General features: G+C 33.6%; 1 protein-coding gene across 2 annotated transcripts in view; it reads right to left on the bottom strand.

Annotated features, from left to right (window-relative positions):
• Immp2l (inner mitochondrial membrane peptidase subunit 2) overlaps positions 1-19,783 on the bottom strand; it is an 863,335-nt gene that overhangs the window by 562,491 nt on the left and 281,061 nt on the right. The gene's annotated exons all lie outside the window — the stretch shown is intronic.

Genomic DNA, 19,783 nt, shown 5'->3' with positions numbered 1-19,783 from the left:
TTGTTGATATTTTAACAAGACACTCAAGAGTTAGGAAAAGAATAATAAAGCAAAGTGTTTAATGCTATTGTTTTTATTTAATATTTTTAAAGGACAAGAAAAGAAAAGGAAGACGGCAAAGATCACTGTAATAACATACAGGGATCACTATTAATTACAATTCCAAAATAAAGGCAAGCCCTTAATTAATAACCTCTTTAAATTACTTTGTTTTATGATTTCATTACCACATTGCTACTTACTAATTTAATTATACCCTGAGAAAAACTGAAATTTTATGGAAGGTTATGAAATATGTGTTAAACCTATAAAGTCTAATTACTAAAGCTTCTTTCACATATTCACAAAGGATGGAGAACTAGAAAATTATCTCCTAGCCAAAAGAAAAAGTATAAAACAAATGAAAAAAATCTAGTGAGATGAGATGACTGATACATTTATAAATGGTTTATAATAGATACAAAAGAGAGCCTGGACATAGAATACAGAGAAAGAAGTGAAAATTTAATCTACTTCCATCCTTTGGGTCTTTATAGAAAATGTCATTAACATATTTGTTTTTCTCTTCTTCAATAGAATTGGCTGGAACTGAAGAAGTTTCCTAGTTGCTAATATGTTATCATTACTCAAATAATTAAGACTTGGGAGCAATAGATTTTTTTAATTAGCTACCTCAAAGTATCATTATAATCATCTAATTATCCTTTGAGGCAGCTTATATACAAATGCTTTAAACATTCACTATATTATTTCCATGGGTGTTAGTTCAATGTTTATAGTGTAAAACTAATACATTTTATACAATGTAATGATGAAAATTTAAAAGTATATTCATTTCTTCAGAAATTTGAAAATAACTTTCAGAAACTAGAAAGTCATTAATTACATTTAGATTCAAAATGTTTCAGCTAGTAAAAGTGGTAAAGCTCATATTGGTTTCTGATTTATTCACAAGCCAATAAAGCCTAAAGTATTTCTTAGCCTAAATGCCAAACACTTAGCTATATTCAGTCAACAAGACTGCTTAGTCAGATAATTAATTACCACCATTATCAGGATTTGACGTCCTCCTTTTACAACATATTTTAATCAGCTTGTAATACCTAAGAGCTTTTTCAAAGGCAAAGTTGTATTGCATGAGTGTAAAAAGAGCATATTCATTTAAGTATAACATACAATAGCCTTGAGTGAAAAAGTTGTGCAGGAGCATGAGGCCTAGGGTTCAAGCCCTAGTACAGGCAATAATGATGGTGATGAGGATTATGATTATAATGATGATGGTAACAATAATAATTTAGTTGAACATAATAGAACATCCAAACCACAGCCACTGGCTAGATTTGCTCATAGATGTAGTCTGTTCAGCATATAAGTTTGCTTATGGAGAATTGTTTTCACAAGAGAATAGGAAATTTCGTTGAAAAAAATCAGATTTCTCCTTAAGAAGACAAACAATCCAGGCACAGATGGCTCATGACTCTAATTCTTGCTACACAGAATGCTGAGATCTGAGGATCGTGCTTTGAAGCCAGTGGGGACAGCAAAGTCCATGAAACTTATCTCCAATTAGTAACCAGCAAAAGCCAGGAATGGACTTGTGGCTCAAGTGGTAGAGCCCCAAGCCTTGAGCAACAAAACCAAAGTAAAGCATAATGCTTTGAGTTGAAGCCCCAGTACAAGAACAAAAAGAAAAAAAAGTAGAAGCACTGACAAAATGAGGCTGTCATACATGTCAGCTATCACTTTGACCTGAGTACAAGCTACATGAGTTATTACTTTGTCTCAGACTGATTGACCAGGCTTTATGTTCATCATTGCTTAAAACTATCTGGAGCTGTCTTAAAATGAAGAAATTCTATGTTTTCCAGAATAAAATAAAACCAGAAGCACTACAGTAATACTTATTGTATTTTTTGCCAGGCCTCTCATGTGTACTTTTTGATCATATTCTTCTGCTGAGAGAAGCTACAAGTCTTGCTTTAAATCTAGTCTGTCAAGGAACAGGAGTATACCTGGCTCTAAATCTTCAGACCCCAAATCCAGTGCTTTGCTACAGCTGACACAGTTAATATGGCCAGAAAATAAGCAACAGTTCGTTATTTCTCCCAAATGCAAATTATAAAAGATTCGAGACTACTCGATTACACTTTTTCCTTTACAACATCACCTTCATGATATGGAACAGGAAAAATCTGGAAGGAACTCATAAAAGTCCAACTTAAAATTAAAAATAATATGTATTCTCTTCCCCTTGAATTTTCCTCTCATTTCCATCAACAATAACAGAAAGGTTAGACACAAAAAGCATTAGACACTCATCAGAAAATACCTAAAGACGAAAGAAGAAATGGCTGTCAATCTTCAGGCAAGCTTCTAAAGGAAACTTTGGCAAAATATTACTTTTCTCTCTTTCAAAAACTTCCCTGCTCTAATTCTATTTCCATTTTTTTCTAATACAAACCTAATGTTGGCTCTTATACAAAACTGTGGAAGTCATTCTTTTGTTCCTTCTCATCTGTAAATGTGCTCATCAACTTGTCAAGCAGACTGTTAGAATTTGTACTTAATCTTCACATTCCCTCTCAGATGAAATTTTCTCCCATCCTTTAATCATTTCCTATCTTGATTACTATAATTTCTTTTTATTGTCCCCTTGAAATTCATACTTGTTAAGTCATGTACGACCAGAATATGCAGCTAAAATAACATCTCCCTCCACTGTCTCTCTTTCACTAATGCTCTTTGACTCTGAGAAAATTCCAATTCACCTTCATGTTACCCTGGGTACCTTGCTGTAATTATCTTCTCCGTCATTCACTACAGTCACACATCTCCAATTTTGTTGTCTCTCCTTCCTTCCAGGAGATGCCAAGCAGACATTCCTTGAAATGTTCTTGCCTTAAGACCATTGTTTTCAACTTGTCAATCATGGTGGGACCATAAGAAAATGTGTGCAGAATAAGTATATATGCATTTTCTTTCTTCTCTAGGAAAAGAAGGAATTGCTCAAAATATATGTGAAACTCTTTTTGAATTTTAATTTTTGGAACATAATTTCCAATAAAGTGGAATTTTGTAAGAAAATAGTTTCTCTAAGTTTCTAACATCTTTTGGGTGAAATATTAAAAGAAAAACTATACAGTAAAAAAATCATTTTAAGAAATAAACCATTCAGTTTCAGAAGGTTTAACCACATACTCATTTTGAAGTATTTCATTGGTAAAAGCAAACATCTTTCATGAAGAGTGAAACAGAGGAATACATTTTATCATATGTATGAAGATATTTGGCTCATTATAAATATTTAAAGTAAAACCACAAAAGGTCTATTCTAAATCAATCTCTGTCTTTGACTGTTTCTCAAACACACACACACACACACACACACACACACACACACACACACAAAGTCAGCTTTTTCCACAGCCCACAGTATTTAGTTGGGTATTTAGTACTTCTTTTTGTGTTATAAGGAAGCCAGGGGTCCAGCAGAAGGAAAAGGATCTGTTCTGGTAGCTCTCAGTCTTTATATTGGGTCACTGGAAAATTTTCACATGAAACAATAATGCTGGTAAAGATGGTGTTCCCCTTGTATGAATTAAGCCCGCTCTTACAGCTAGGGTTGGCTTAGCTTGCCCAAGCACAGGACCTCCAGAAGAATGTAGCAAGGAGACAAGTAACTGTATCAACTAGATCGGAATGAGAGTAGTTACCTAATTACCTTACATTCTCCTTGTATAAACAACAGCAAAACTGGTGTTGCAAATTATAGAAATTTTAGGCAATCATTTATCCCAAATAATAAACATGGAGAATAATCACTATGAATTAAATTTTAATACAAGAAAGAAAAGTACTAAAGATGAATTAACTATCAGCCCTCCCTACACATTCTAAACTTTTTAAGATACAAAATGAAATATTTTTAGAAAGTTTAGATCTTTACTACAAATAGAAGCTATTCAATATCTCTCAGGAGGTAAGCCTTAGAAATCTCAATAACAGCAGTATTTTTTAGGTTCTTCACTTTTCTTTCCAAAATAATGAGCTATAGAAAATATTACCTTTGTGTGTTTTAATATGCAGTAAAAAAGGACTTTATGCTAGTAGGAAATTTGAATCAAAAGTACAATAATATAACTTTTCCTGTGTATAACTTACCTAGCACCTAACACTCATGGCCTTAGTTAATAAAGGTTATATTATAAACAAATGTTCAAACAGAGAACTAAACCTCTGCTTCAGTTCTAAAGTTTTCTTGGAAAATTTATCAACCAGGCACACAATGTTTCTTTACAAGTCTTACCAATTTCTGGGCACATCATTACAAATTTTCTAATCCTTATACAAATGTCACATTGCCTGTGAAAATAAATGCCTTCTCCTGAAAGAATGGCAAATCAGGAATGCATGTACCTGTACATAGCAGCATCTAAGGAAAAGAAGGTATAAACCTGCAATATATTTTCAGTTGTTTTCATTACAATGTTAAAGAGAACTGTACCAATAAACTCCAGGCAATAAAAATAAAATGTTCCCCATGTGGTTTTTAAATCACAGAAAAATGCAAGGGTACATATTCAAGCTCAATCTCTAATATTTTCATTAACTCAACAAAGTTATAAAGTCTCCATTGTGGAAATATCTTCAATTAACCTAGTTTATAGCCTGTAAGGGCTGAACTCAATCAGTTACTAAAATAGTTGTTGTTTCTGTTTAATTATTTCAGGCTGTCTAATTGAAGGCCAGTGCTATGTATGTCAAAGTCATTCACTTGGTTACCAATGACAACAATGAAAATTACTTTCCCAGAAAGGATTCTGAAATCTGGGCCTCTGGCTAAAGTCAGTTATTGCAAAAGTGTAATAAATATTGGAAATAGAGGACCTGTCTATTCCAATACAAATAAATGAATATTAATCTCAAGATCGTGTTCAAAGGCTGAAATAGATTTCTATAATTTACACTATCTATGTAATCCATTAATACTAGCGAAATGGTCAAGGAATATCAGGAAAATACTTAAAAGAAATGGGAATATGGGGCTACAGAATAAAAGACCACACTGCTGATTTACTAAATCAACTATTAATACCTACTGCTTAGATATTTAGCTGTTTAGCAGCCCAAATTATTTTCATAAGGAAATTTCCAGATTACCTTACTTTGCAATACTAGACTACTGAAATATTCCAAAAGTCTTTTAGAGAGTCTGAATTTTGACAGACTCATAGCAAAATCATAAATTGTTTGTTTGAAGTACTATATCTGAAAGTATGATCCTAAGATAGCCTACAGTGAAGACTTTTGCAAAATACTTTCTACACAAGACCAAATAAACTAGAATTTCCTGAAATAAAATGTGGGACCCTAAACTGTAACTGTGCTAGGTATTTCTCTATTAGTTTGGCTAACTATTTTTCCTACTGCATAAATTTTAAGAAAATGGAGTTCAAGCAAGTCACCCAACCTGCTACACATACACATACACACACGTACCAATAAATAGTTTGAACTTGGGGCCTCTTGCTTGCTACTCAGGCACTCTATTTGAGCCACAATCCAACCCATATTTGCTTTGACTATTTTCAAATAGAGTCTAAATAAGAACTTGAATTTATACCTGGGATGACCTAGTCTGATTTTCCTATTTATTTACACTTTCTGTGTGCCTAAATTAAAAGGTATGTGCAACTGTGAGTAACATTTTTAGTTGATCTGGAGCCTTGAATTCTGCCTTGGCTGGCATTGTACCGTGCCTCTCCTGATGATCACCTCACAAGAAGCTAGGATTACAGACATGAGCCAACACCACCCCTGGCCCTTCTATATTTTCATAAAGCTTTCATAAAAGGTTTTCTCTTATATAACAATAAAACCTTATCTTCTTTAATATGGATTTATTTTTCTCTTTCTATATTCTATGACATGAAGCCAATGTACACTTGAATCATATCCAAAAGCATAAGTATAACCTCCTTTGTAACAAAACTTTAATATTGTTTCCAACATTTTTGCCTTCTGTTTATTGTATTTAACTTGAAAAGCTTTCTCAAACCTTGAGAGGAACTTAATGAAGTATAAAACTTAATTAAATGACATTGGAGTAATTCCAGAATGATTCCAGCAATTGAATATCTTTTTAATTTCTCATCAATAGAAAAAATAAGAAAATTTCCCAATTTAAATTTCCTACAGTAAATCTAGAATCTAACTTTTAGACTATAATTTCACACTTACTATATTTCTTCATCTTCTACTAAAAAATTATGGTACACACGTAAGACATGTTTCTAATTGTTTTTATTATATCACATCCCCGACATAGTAAAATAACCTTAAAAGAAAATAGAAGAAATTAGTTTTCAAAGTACAGTTTAGCTTATACTTACAATTTATACATATCATACAATGAAATACTTTATATATATTATAAGATGTGAAAGATGAAGAATATATATTATCAGTTAGAAAACCTAGAGTTTCAATTTTAAAATAAATGATTTTTTTAATATTTCAAACTAATTTCAAAAAATTGGAATGCTCAGAACCTGGATGTAATTGTAGAATGAAGAGTTAGTTCAGAATATTTCTTATTGTATTAGTAATTTAAATAATTAAAATAATTTTGTTAAATATTGATTCAAGATTAAATACATTCTATACTAGAGTTCTCTAAAAAAAAAACTAATGCAGGTGATACAGACAGACAGATGACAGATACAGTATATACACACACACACACATACATTTCTCTAAGAAACTAATTTAACAAGGAGGCTAAAGTCCACAAATAAGCTGTTCATTGATCCAGATGGGTAGTTAAAGACTTCAAATCAAAAGAGCCAATGATCCAGATTCCCACCTGAGTGTAAAGCCTGAGAATCAGAGGAAGTAGGGCCAGAAGATGGATGCTTCAACTAAATAGGCAAAGTTTGACTTGACTTTTTTAATCTACTCAGGCCTATAACAAGTTAGGTGATGACCACCCACTCTGGACTTACTTCACCATTTCTAATAGTAATCTCATATAAAAATACCTCAGCACACAGAAATCATGTTCAACTAAGTGCCTGGGCATCCATATGTCCAGTCTAGTCAACACACAATATTAGCTGCTGCAAAGACAAAGAGAATACATTGGAAAAACCTAAGTAAACATCACAAATAAAACTTAAACTTCAGTCATATTGCCATTAAGAAAAAGAGAGGGCTGGAGGCATAGCTCAAGTGGTAGAGCACCTGCCTAATAAGTGCAAAAGAACTTATGTTTAAACCCTCAATACCACCAATTTAAAACAAAGAAAGAAAGAAAAGAAAAAGAGAACTGCATCTATCCTACTGGTTTCACCCCTTTTACACTAAAGATACCATGAGTTTGTTTAGTAAAATTAAAAATATATGACTGTGAAAGCATTACTACTAGTGGTAGATATTACGGTAGCCAAAATAGAAATGTTATTAGATTCTACTGTATGGAAGGACCTCAAAAAACAACTGGCAAAGATTAGAAAAGTAGTCATGATTACTAAATTTCATAAACCATTAAACAAATCCGTCAATATTTACTACAAAAATATATGTGAAAATGAAGAAATATATTACTAAAAACAAGCAGCAAATTAAAAAAACAATTAACTTTTCATATTAATAGTTACATTCCACAGGAAAAGGTACACGGGAAAGTCTAACTATGTAGTATGTCACTGCATTCAAGAGAGAAGTAAACATAGTAAAATGTTAAAATATGATAAAATCAGATGCTATGGAAAGGTACATTTGTTGTTTATAGTAGAGTCTTAGTTTTATTGTTTTTGAAAACATTTCTAAAAAACTAAACAAACTGAACTCAAGTAATATCAGACATAAAATGAATGATTAATTAATTTTGCAACATACAAACACCATTTGCTATTGTAAACTCTTCAACCCCCTTTTTCATTAATTCATACATGTACTTGAGCATTTTGTTTTATTAATCCCAGCATACGATTATAGATTTGTCAGTAAGCTTTCATTTTAGCCATTTTACCTACCCAGCAAATCTCTATTCACTATATTGTTTTGCTTTATAATGGTTGTAGAGCTTATTTAAATTGTTTCCTATCATTCTTTATGCAGCTAAAATTTCATACCTGGTTTGGCTAGTGTTTAGTAAGGTTAAAAAGGTATTAACCTTCATGGTTACAATACATGCAATTTTGAGTAGTATCAGGAATTTCATCTGAGGAGTTGTCATTTCTTAGGTTTGGTATTTTTATTTAAGTCAACACCACATTTAGGCATCTTGTGCTACAAAATGATAACAGAAATCTGCTTCATAGACTCAGAAGAAGACTATAAAATGCCTTTTAATGTTAAATAAGAAGAGTGTTATCCAGAAAAGGTGTCTAGTGATAGAACGCAGTATCTCAGCTCTGTTCTGCCACTCATCCTCTGTGTGGCCGTAGGCAGCCCACTTCCCCGGTTCCAACCTATGTTTACTCCTGTGGAGATAATGACACCGTCCTGCCACCGCACAGGATTGTCATGAGGCCTAAAAGAAAGGATACATGCGGAAGTGCTTTAAGAATTCTAAACCAGATAAGTGTGTATGTAGGACAGAGGGTACCAAAATCAAACACAGTGACAACAGGGGATAAACCAAAGAAAAAGAAAGAAAAAAGAAGTAACTACACACAGTACATTAAAAACAAACACCCAAAAACCCTCTTGTTTCCATATCTTGGAGCATATTTCAATTAGCCTCATTTTATATGGTCATATGTATACAGCTATCAAGCTATCATGATCCTCTGCTAGGACTATCCTAGACATATACTAATTATTACAAATGAGGGAAACCACAGAGCCTATGTTTCTTTGGGTCTAGCCTACTTCATTTAATATGATTTTTTCCACACATTTATATTTCCTTAGGAATGGGCAATGTCATTGTTTCTGATGGAGGCATAGAATTCCATTGTGTACATATATACCACCTTTTTCTTGACCCATTCATCTACTGAGGGGCATCTGGGTTGATTGTTAGCTATAGTAAGTAATAATGGAATGAGCATAGTTATGCTTGTCGTTTTAGTATGGCTTTATTAGTGATCATGTGGGTAAATGTCCAGGAGTGGGACTGCTGGATTACCTGATTTGGGGAAAGGAAGGGAAATAACAAAATGATGAAACAAAGGACAAAGGGTAAGGCAGCAATGCAACAGCAATACTCACTAAACACTATGTTGGAAATGAACTTTACAACTTGAGGGTGTTGAGGAATCATGGGGGAGGGAAAGTGGGAGAAAACAAGGCAGTGGTAAATTTACTCATTGCCTTACTTATGTAACTGGAACCCTCTCTGTATATCACCTTCATAATAAATTAAAAGAAATAACTCTAAACCATTCCAGAACCTCCTTGGGCTTTCCACAATTCTGATCTGCTAATAAAATTAAATCCCTAAAATTATCTAAAAGAGTGATTAGGATAAATTAAAGACTAGAGAAAAAGTGATGTATATAAAACTAAATGTATCTATTGCAGAAAACATTTCCATGAAAAATAAATTATAGCTAATGACATTGGAGGAAGGAACTGTTAAAACTAGAAGGACTTAAGGGAGGTGCAGAAATTTTTAGAATGATATCTTTCAAAAATTGGTGATTAAATTAACAAAGACATTAGCTGGAACAGAGTGGCAAGATTGAGATTATCAATATTATGGCTTTTCTGAACATAGTATCTCTTTAAAAATATGTCCAAAGGACTGCTGCAGTGCCCAAAAACCTTTCAGGGATTCATAAGGGCCGATCATTCTCATAGGACTATGGGAAATCTGCCTCATGTGCTATGCTAATGTCTGCATATACTACAAAAACATAGATGTAAAAATTGGTGCATTAGCATGTCTAGCTAGGTAACTACCACTTCCTAACACCCCAGCCATCAACTGATGTACTCCTTTATCAATGTGTCCACATGATCCAGTCACCTCTCAATAGCAGCAGCAGCTGGGAACCGATCCTTGAACACATGAGCCTTATGTTTATGTGAAGTGCTAAGCTAGAATATTGTCAACATTTGACCAAAGTAGGTGACCCAGTGAATTAAGGTTTCCTGAATGACTAAACTGGAGGTGATGATATTATGCAAGAGCAAGCAGATGTGTTTAAAGTGCAAAATACACCAATGGATTTTAAAGCAATAAGATACATAAAAGTTCACTGATATAGTTTCAAGTTTCACATTATAAGAATGCCTAAGAAGGACTATTTATTGAGTTGTAATAGAATACAAAAATAAATACTGTAATGATCCAAAGGCATTATTGAAATAAAACTCCATTATTTTCCAACCAATGTAGTAAGCTACACCAATTGAGAGGAGTGGAGTGGTGGAGTCTAAAGGAAATTATCTAGTCCATTATATCTAATTAATGCAATTTGGTTTGGGACAAACATATATTTTGTACTTCTGAGCTGCCATGAAGGTACAGGCTAACGTTTTCTTTGAAGAGACTTTACTAAGAATCCTACCTCTTTCTTTCTTCCCCGATAATTCCTATTTTTATCACCACCTACTTGATATCTCACTTGATTAATAAATTATTTGTAAACAAGCCTCATCTCAAGGTCTCCTTATGAGGAATTCAACCTAATGGCTAGCAAAGGATCATTCAATTTTCAAATTGTCGAGCTCTTTGATATTTTGGTAAATGAGGATCAATTGGGCAATTTCAGAAATGGGGGAGTTAATGTATAATTTCATTTCAGAGCAATATAATCACTGATAATTATGAACTGAAAGGAAGAAGAAAATTTACCTGTAATAACAAAAGTATCAGCAATAACAAAAAATCCTGGTTATAAACCTTGGTTCATTTTTCAGAAAGGGCGTTATCAAGGGAAATATTTTTTGAGCCCATACCAACTCTACCATTCTGCAGGCTATACAAAATGGAAATAATATAGCACAGCATGATGGGACAGAAAAAAAAGATCTCACAGAAAGCACATGTGCATGCTTACAGAACAAGATAATCAATAAAGAAGAAAAGAAAAGCCAGAAGAAAATGAAGGAGGATGGTAGATTGATATCCCTGAAGAAATAGAAAGAACAAAGCACAAAAGATGGCCAGTAAAAATAAATGCAAAAATGTGTGAAGACAAGGGGAGGTGGACAGAGCTGAAAAGACTGTATGAAGTGTTTCCAGGTACCGTACTCCAGCACTGGTAACACAGAATACAGCACATGCCACATACTACTACATACTACCTCTTGGTTCATTTTGCAATCAATCATTTAGGCACTATTTGCACAGTTCTCACACTTCTGCATTATTCTGTTTCTATATCTTCTTTATCCTGTTCCCCTTTTCCTATATTTCAGTTGGTCCCTTAATCAGTATTTTACGAGACCACAAACTTCTGTCTCCTGTCAACACATGTTCCAAAAAAATCAATAAGCAAAGAAAGAAGTAGATATATTACAGAGTACCTGTCATTTTCTTTTGGGCTAAGACTGTAAGGGATAGTTACTTTCAGAGAACCCAAGAGAAAACACTAGTCACAGAAAGCAGTTCTGTATGAAACCAAATTCACCTAAAACTGCCTTTGCCAGTCCCAAAGGACAATGTCATAAAAGGAATCTCAGGGACTATATGTGTGTACAGAAAATCCATGCCTATTAAGAAAAACTAAGTAGAAACATTCAATAACCCTTCTCTCATATTCTGCATAAGCCAGTATGAACCGTTTCACAAACTGCAAGCTTGCAATAAAGAGATAGTACTCAGTACACCTGTGTAAATTGCATATATTAAATATATTAAATAATTATCTTTTTTATGATTAAACTTTATCAATAAATTATCCTTAGTAACAGAATTCTATCATCTATCAAAAATAGGCCATAAAGTAGACCATTTTAAAGTAATTTGCTGTAGTATCTACTACATTTCAAGTAAATCAAAACCTTGGAATGATTTTTGTTTAATATTTTCTATTAATCTGTTGTTATACTAGTTGTTTTTGTAAGGGAGCTGAACACAACATGTTTTGGTTTCAACAGCATGTAGGGATTTCTGAACTGCTTCCATTGAAATTTAGCCCTGGGCCACAAAAATCTATCAAAAACAATGTCAAAACTGGCTTCAGATGGGCTAACTAGGAATTCCCTCATTAAAAGACTGCTTCTGACATAATTTTATCTTCGTGTTAGGAAAAATGCATTCTAGAATACAAAATATTTCTCCTTTAAGTTCAAGAAAAAGCACTATCCTTCACAATGACAGCACATAAATTAAAGCCATAGACCCGAAAGGCTATCAACCTGGGGACCAGAGCACTCAAGATGTGTGCTACAATATAGCACAAAAAGTACTTAACTTGAGCCAAGTCTATTTCTCCATTTGTATCAAGAAACAAGTGGGTTATAAAACCAAATCAGAGCCTCAAGAGAAATCTTTTCATTTATTACAAAATAGCTTCAAATCAAAAAAACATCAATTTTGGAATTATAGTCCAAAGCCAAGAAATATTGGGCTCAAACCACAAGAACAAATATAGTTACCTGATAGTCCTTGGGACCAAATGGCCAAGCCCAATGCAATCCCTCATACTGTATCTCTCAAGAGAGTGCTGGAAGATTAAAAGGATTGGGGAACAAGTTGAAGTACTTAGAGGAGTGTCTACCCTCCAGAAACTGATCATACATTGAGGAAGTGCAGCAACTTTTGTACAATAACCATTTTGTAATAAAGGCAGGATTTATCACCCTAAAATACTGTAAAATAAAAAAAATATTTTATAGTTACTTGCAGAAGGAAGAACTATGATTTATATAGCCCTTGTTTTTATGGATGTTAATTTCCAGGAAAAGGTTTAACAACAGACTTTAGCTATCTTAGGTGAAGACATGTAAATATACTGTAAAAAAAAGTAATGAATACATAAACAGCAAAGACTTATACGTTGTAAAATTGGTCAAAAAAAACTTTATAGTGCAAAAAAGATAAATCAGCGATCACTACCAATCCTGTATTTTATCATTACCTGACAATTTGCCAATACACTGAAGCATTAAAATTTTCTAATTCTTATATTCAATCATCTTTATTACTAAGTAACTTCTCTAACTTCAATGGAAACACTAATTATTAATTATATTAAAAAACTATACATCTAATAATCCTTCATTCTCTTTGAAAATTCAGATCATTATTTTTAACTATAGAAACAGCATAATACTAGAATATAATATTTAATTTTTGATATAATCCCTTTAAAATTTATAGAAATTTAGGATAATAAGCGTTATACTTATATTAGTGATAATACCAGAGTATGAGAATGACAACCAAGATCATCAAGGTAATTGATTTTTTTTCTTATGGAAAATCTCCTTTGTTTTGTTGTGCTGTGTTCTTTAATGGTGCAGATGCTTTTCTGTTTATTTGTTTTGTATAGTACATGATAGGCAAGGACAGTACCACTAAACCATATCCCCAGCTCACTCTCTAGACTTTCACACAGAAAGAGAATTCCTTTTTGTGCTTACATTTGTCCCAAACAGTGGGTAGTATTTCACGCAATCCCTATTCTCCACCATGCACATCCATCTTTGTGAGTCAATATGTGGTTTAAGTGTCAAACATTTTGAGAGGGACTCTAACAATTGATAAAATTGGACTTAGTGACAAGTCTCCAGTCATCCCACTAAAAGAGAGAAGACATTATTCTTCAAATTAAATACAATTTAAATGCTCCATATTATCAATGCACAGCATATATTTCTATTGCAAAGGTAAATTTGGGGTAAGTTTCAATTAGCAGCATTTTTTCACTCACCATTAAAAATGATTCTAAACTCTTTCTAAATACATGGAAATGTTATTTTGGAAAAATGCTCAGAAAAGGCCCAAGTGTAAAGAACTGAAGATTATCTAAGCTTTGGTAAAAGTCTCTTGTGCTACATTTTCTCAGCTCTTAGATGTAATTCTAATAAAGACCTTGGACAGTGTAGTATAGGCTAGCATACAGTTTCTTTTCAGTTTTATGGAACAACAGGGATTTGCAAGCTTTAATAAATTCCCAACCATATCCACAGAAGATCCTCTCTGGACTTCAACAAGTATAAAACAAACAGTAATGAGTTGCTGAGGTGACAGGATATTTATTTGTTATTATGGCATAGGAAAAAAAAGTGCATCCATGGCATTTGTTCTAATCATGAAAATGGGGCAGCTTTTGCTCAACATCCTTCATCACACTATCATGTCAACAACTGATTTAATTAATGTGAAAGATAATTTCTTATCTTGTAAATTATTCATTTTGTCACTTCACAAATACCTTTTGAGGTCTGGTATAAATTCAAACATTAGCAAGGTCGTCTGTGTCTACACCACACAGAAATTTGAGGACTAGAGAAGAAACTCAAAAGGCACAGCAGCAAGATTGTATGCCTGTTTTACCTTTATTTTTCTACATTTTTGATGATAGTGTTAATATACTCATAAAAGTGTTAGTATACTCATAAGCAAAAAATAATTGTACTTCATAGTATAGCTTATGTATTGAAAGAAAATAAATATAAGACAATGTTAATTGTGTTTCATAGGAAACATTAGGTTGAAGTGGTGGTATATATATGTTCAATCAGCTGTTTTTCTCTAAATATTTACTGATCACTATGCAGTTGCCAGACCTTGTGCTACATATTTAAGATTTTTTTGTAATAATATAAAACCTGCTCTCACAGAACTTGTGATTTATTGAATGAATGTGCAAATGGGAAACAGTAATGTAGTACTATCACTAGTACGTATAAAATAACTAATTGAGATGGCTTTGAAAGCAAGCAAGCATATACAAAGAAACCTATCTTCAACTTGAGGTGACTGAAGAAGAATTGAGAAAAACTTCTTTGAAAATAAAATGGTTGGGTTAATAGCAAAACAAGGGGAGCAAATTAATGTAGAAGGAGAAAGACCTGACAAGAACAGTGAAATATATAGATGTCCTATGATATGTTTAGGAATCACACTATCCTTTGGATCTTGAGTGTTCCCCAGAGATCATATGTTAAAGGTTTAATCCTCAAGTTTGTAGCTTTCTTGGGTGGAGTTGGAATGTTAGGACATGTAGAACAGAGGAAAAAAAGGTTATTTGAAACTTAACCTTAAAGGAAATATATAGATAATTATATATAATATATAATTCCATCTCTTCCCTTTCCCTCCTCCTCTCATCCTCTCCCTCTTCTTTCTCAGTCTCTCTCTCCCCCTCACTACTTCCTGCTTTCTGTCTGTCTCTCTCTCTCTGTCTCTGTCTGTCTGTCTTTCTCTTTCGATGTATATACATATACACATACATACATCTTCCTAGTAGTCATGAGATTAGCAGCTCTCTTCAGCACAACTCTCGCCATTATGGACTGTGTACCTCACTATAAGGGAAAAAGCAGTCACCTAATCAACCATGAACTAAAACTTCTAAAAATTATAAGCCCCAAATAAATCTTTCTTCCTTTTAAGTTGATTATTTAAAATGTTTTGTCACAGTGACTGAAGCTGACTAATACAGAGAGGTGGAATGAGAGAAAAGAGAAAAGAAATCATCAATGTAAAAAAATCCATGGAAGCCGAAATGTAGATAATGAAATGAGAATATCAAGATGAATCTGAAAAGCACATCCACTTGGGGACACTGCCCAGGTTCCTATAAGCATAATAAAACTAACAAAGCTTTAATTATACTGCTAATAAAGGGAATTTCTATGTAAGAAAAAGACCATCTATTGCACTAGAAAGTTGTCTATAATTTAAGATAATAAAATACAAAAGAAGTCTCCACAAGCCATGAATTAAATTTATGCTTGCTCCCAGAACTTTATTTGAACTTCAATATTAAGTTCATATTGTTAGTTCAATGATCACAAGGTTCCCACTGTGTGTGCGTGCACACATACATACACACACGCACACAAATACACACACATAAAAATGTGTCTTTCATTTTAGTTTAGCAAATTAAAATAACAGCCTTGGAAATACTGTTGATTTTTATTGTAGAGGAAAATATTTCAATCAAGAAAAATTGGAAATAACCCTTAATCTGCTTTTTGTAGGTTACTTTTAAAGATAATGTGAAAAAAATACTGACTTTGGTAGAAATCTTCTCAATACATTTTAACAATAAGGATAAGATTTTAAGTAACAACTGCTAAGTGGGTAAATATATGTATAAACATGTATGCATATATACACACAAATATATATATATACACACACAAACAAAGATAAAATATTTAGAATATTGATACTAAGAGCTGCTCAGATATCCTTTTACAATAAGATCCCTTGGTCTGTCCACATTTCCAAGTACTTAATAATTGATAACAAACAACACTGATATGTCTCCATTCTACCAATAGCTAAGGTAAAGTATTGTGGAATTTTCCTACTACTATAGTTAATGAAGGAGTGCCAGCGGGAACTTTACTTCAGAATTTCTGCAACATAAAAATTGCCAAATAGCACAATCTCCTTTATTCAACTTTAGCCTTCACTGTTTCATTAAAATGTTTTTATATCATTTTCATTTCTTGTTTTCTTAACGGATCAATTTACATTTCAAAAAACTTTTCTAAACTTTTCTGAATTTTAGCAAGCTATTCCTTTTTTAAATAAAAATGTTTAGGTTTTCAAAATTTCCTCATGAAAATATAGATTAAGGAGCTGGTGCTGTGACTCAAGTGGTAGAGCACTTGCTGTGAGCTCAAGAGCTGAGGGGCAGAGCCCAGGCCCATAGTTCAAGCCCCATGACAGACAAAAAAAAAGAAAGAAAGAAAAAGAAAAACAGAAAAATATAGCTTAAGTGGCTCTGTAGCTCAAAGTGATAGAGCACTAGCCTTGAGCAAAAAGTCCAGGGACAGTTATCTGTCCCTGAGTTCAAGGACTACAATTGACCCCCCCCCAAAAAAAGCCTAATATCTTTTACTATTCGTATATTGCATTATACATTTTAATTTTAACTTCGCTTTTTATTGTTATTACAAAGGTGAAATGCAGACGTTACAGTAACCTAAGACAGGTAACGAGTACATTTCTTTTCAGACAAATTTATCCCTTCCCTCTCTTTCTCCCAGTTTTTCCTCCTGGCTCCTTTGCCTGACAAGTTGGATGGTTCATTTTCAACTAGTAACTATTAGTGATACGTTGGATTACCCTTTGTCCCTCCATTTGACACAGGTCTTCTTTGACTTTCAAAATGCTCAGCTCTTTCTCTTGTAAGGGTATATATAGATGCTCTCCTCTAAACCCTTACCAAAAGAAAAATAAGTCTTAATTACCAGGTCTAGCAGGATGTTGCTTCCCTAAGTGAGGCCTTTTCTCTGTTCACTTAGAATGTGTGTTCATTCTGAATGCCTGCTTGCTTAGGCAAGGCATCATTTCTTTCCCTCACAACAGTTGCCAACTTGATGTGTTTGTTTATTTAATCGGTCTTCCCCAACATAATGCAAGTCCTAAGAGACAAAATATTCATATCTATTTGTCTACCAACAACAACACATATGTTAGGGGTTTGGTAAATATTTATTGACAAATGAATGAATGAATGATGTCTGAATAAAGTGAGCTGATGTAAAGTGAGACAGAGAACCATGAATAAATATGGAGTATAATCTTCATAAAAAGGGTCTACAAATGCAGGCACTTCAAAAATAACCAAAACACTCTTCTGTGAATTTCTCAAGAAATATCATATGATGCAACTGTGAAGTATAATAATTTTCTGTCTAAGGAATACTGCCAAATTTCAGTTTGCTATCTAGGAAGTCAATCTGAATCTTAAGACAATTTGAAATGGAAAACATGAAAAAAGGATCTAAAAAAATAATAAAAATTTGTTTCACACACAAAATATTCAGTATCACAAATCATGCATGGATGGTGGTGGGAGATGGGAAGGAATGGGAAGGGGAAACAAAGAAGGAGGCTACAATGCTTGATAAGAAATGTACTCATTATCTTGCCCATGTAATTGTAACCCCTCTGTATGGTATTTTCACAATTAAAAAGTATATTTACACCTATGTCCTGAGGAGAAATTGAGAATGTGTGAGACCAAAACCTTTCCATCTAAAGAATTTATAAACACCAATAAAATAGGAAAGAAAATTCACTCACTCACCTTCCATGCAATGTGGTTTTGGCATGACAAAACCATGTCAAATCCAGTATCTAGAGAATGCAGCCACCTACCACTGAGCAACCCCCCACCCCAGTCTGATTCCTTCTTGGAATTTTTATATTGTCACACAATTTAACAAATATAGTACTTTGAATAATTTAAAAAAAGCTCACATAACTGTTTATTTGGGATAACATGGAAGGAGAGTTAGCCTATTAGTTGGTGACTTCAAATAATGTAGCATAATAGTCATTATAAAGAAATTGATGCTATAAACTTCCCTCTACGTGATGTGTTAGATACCTCTCACAAATTTTTTTCTGATGATGATAATGACATTTGAACTCAGGACCTTGTGCTTAGTAAGCAATGTGCTTAAAACAAATGCTCCATAGCTAAAGCAACGAGACCTTATTTCTGCTACTGTTGCTGAATTATGGCTGTGGTATTACTAGATTTCATGAGAATTCTGGCCATTGAGGCTGGCATATTCCACACACCTGTCTTAATTAATCATCAAGGTTGGCAAGCTCATTTTAAAAAGAAAATATTAAACATCTTTTTGCTGGGCTGTCAAATATTCACAGTTCTAAGTAGTTGAGAAATAAAATATTGAAGAAGCATGTTTAGGAATGTGAAATAAACAGAAATGATGAGCTTTATCAATCGTTGGACCTGGAAGTTCATTCTAGTTGTATCAAGCTTCTCTCTCTTTTTTTAATTTTTTTTTGGGGGGGTCCAGTCGTGAGGCCTGAACTCTGGGCCTGGGCACTGTCCCTCAGCTCTTCAGCTCAAGGCTAGCGCTCTACCACTTGAGTCAGTGTCACTTCCAGCTTTTTTCTTCTTGCTTATGTGGTGCTGAGGAATCTAACCTAGGGCCTCATGCATGCAAGGCAAGCACTCTACCACTGAGGAACCTTCCCAGCCCCTATCAAGCCTCTCTTAACATAAACTGTTACTCTTTTTTTTACATATGGCCTGGAATGTTGAAAGTAATTGACATCTTTCCTAAAGGGGAAAGGAAGAGAGTGGTACTGACCATTGTAAGTTATCGACCAAAGTCTGCTGTAGAACAAATATCGAAAACAAATAATCACAAAGTCTCTAAATAAGAGTCAGTATTATACACAGGTATAGAAATCTTGCCTTATTTCGTCATTCTCTTAGGGAGCTGTGCACATATAAATCCACATTTGCTTATAATAAAGTATTAATTCTTTAAAGTCAAATAAAATATAGTATTTACATTTCTTAGGTCTTTGGGGTTTAAGGGGGTGGGGGAGAGGAAAAGTACAATCTTAGCAAAAAAAAAAAAGCAGTAATTTCTTTCTTTCTTTCTTTCTTTCTTTCTTTCTTTCTTTCTTTCTTTCTTTCTTTCTTTCTTTCTTTTTGTTGGTCGTGGGGCCTGAACTCTGGCCTGGGTACTGTCCATCAGGTCTTCAGCTGAGACTAATGCTCTACCACTTGATCCTCAGCCCCACTTCCGGCTTTTTCTGCTTATGTGGTGCTGAGGAATCCAACCGAGGGCCTCATGCATGCAAGGCAAGCGCTCTACCACTGAGCCACCTTCCCATCCCCCAAAGCAGTAATTTCTTTAATGT

Source organism: Dipodomys ordii, unplaced genomic scaffold, assembly GCF_000151885.1.
Source record: "Dipodomys ordii isolate 6190 unplaced genomic scaffold, Dord_2.0 Scaffold72, whole genome shotgun sequence".
Lineage (NCBI taxonomy): Eukaryota > Metazoa > Chordata > Mammalia > Rodentia > Heteromyidae > Dipodomys > Dipodomys ordii.
This window is presented reverse-complemented; position numbering and strand designations above follow the sequence as displayed.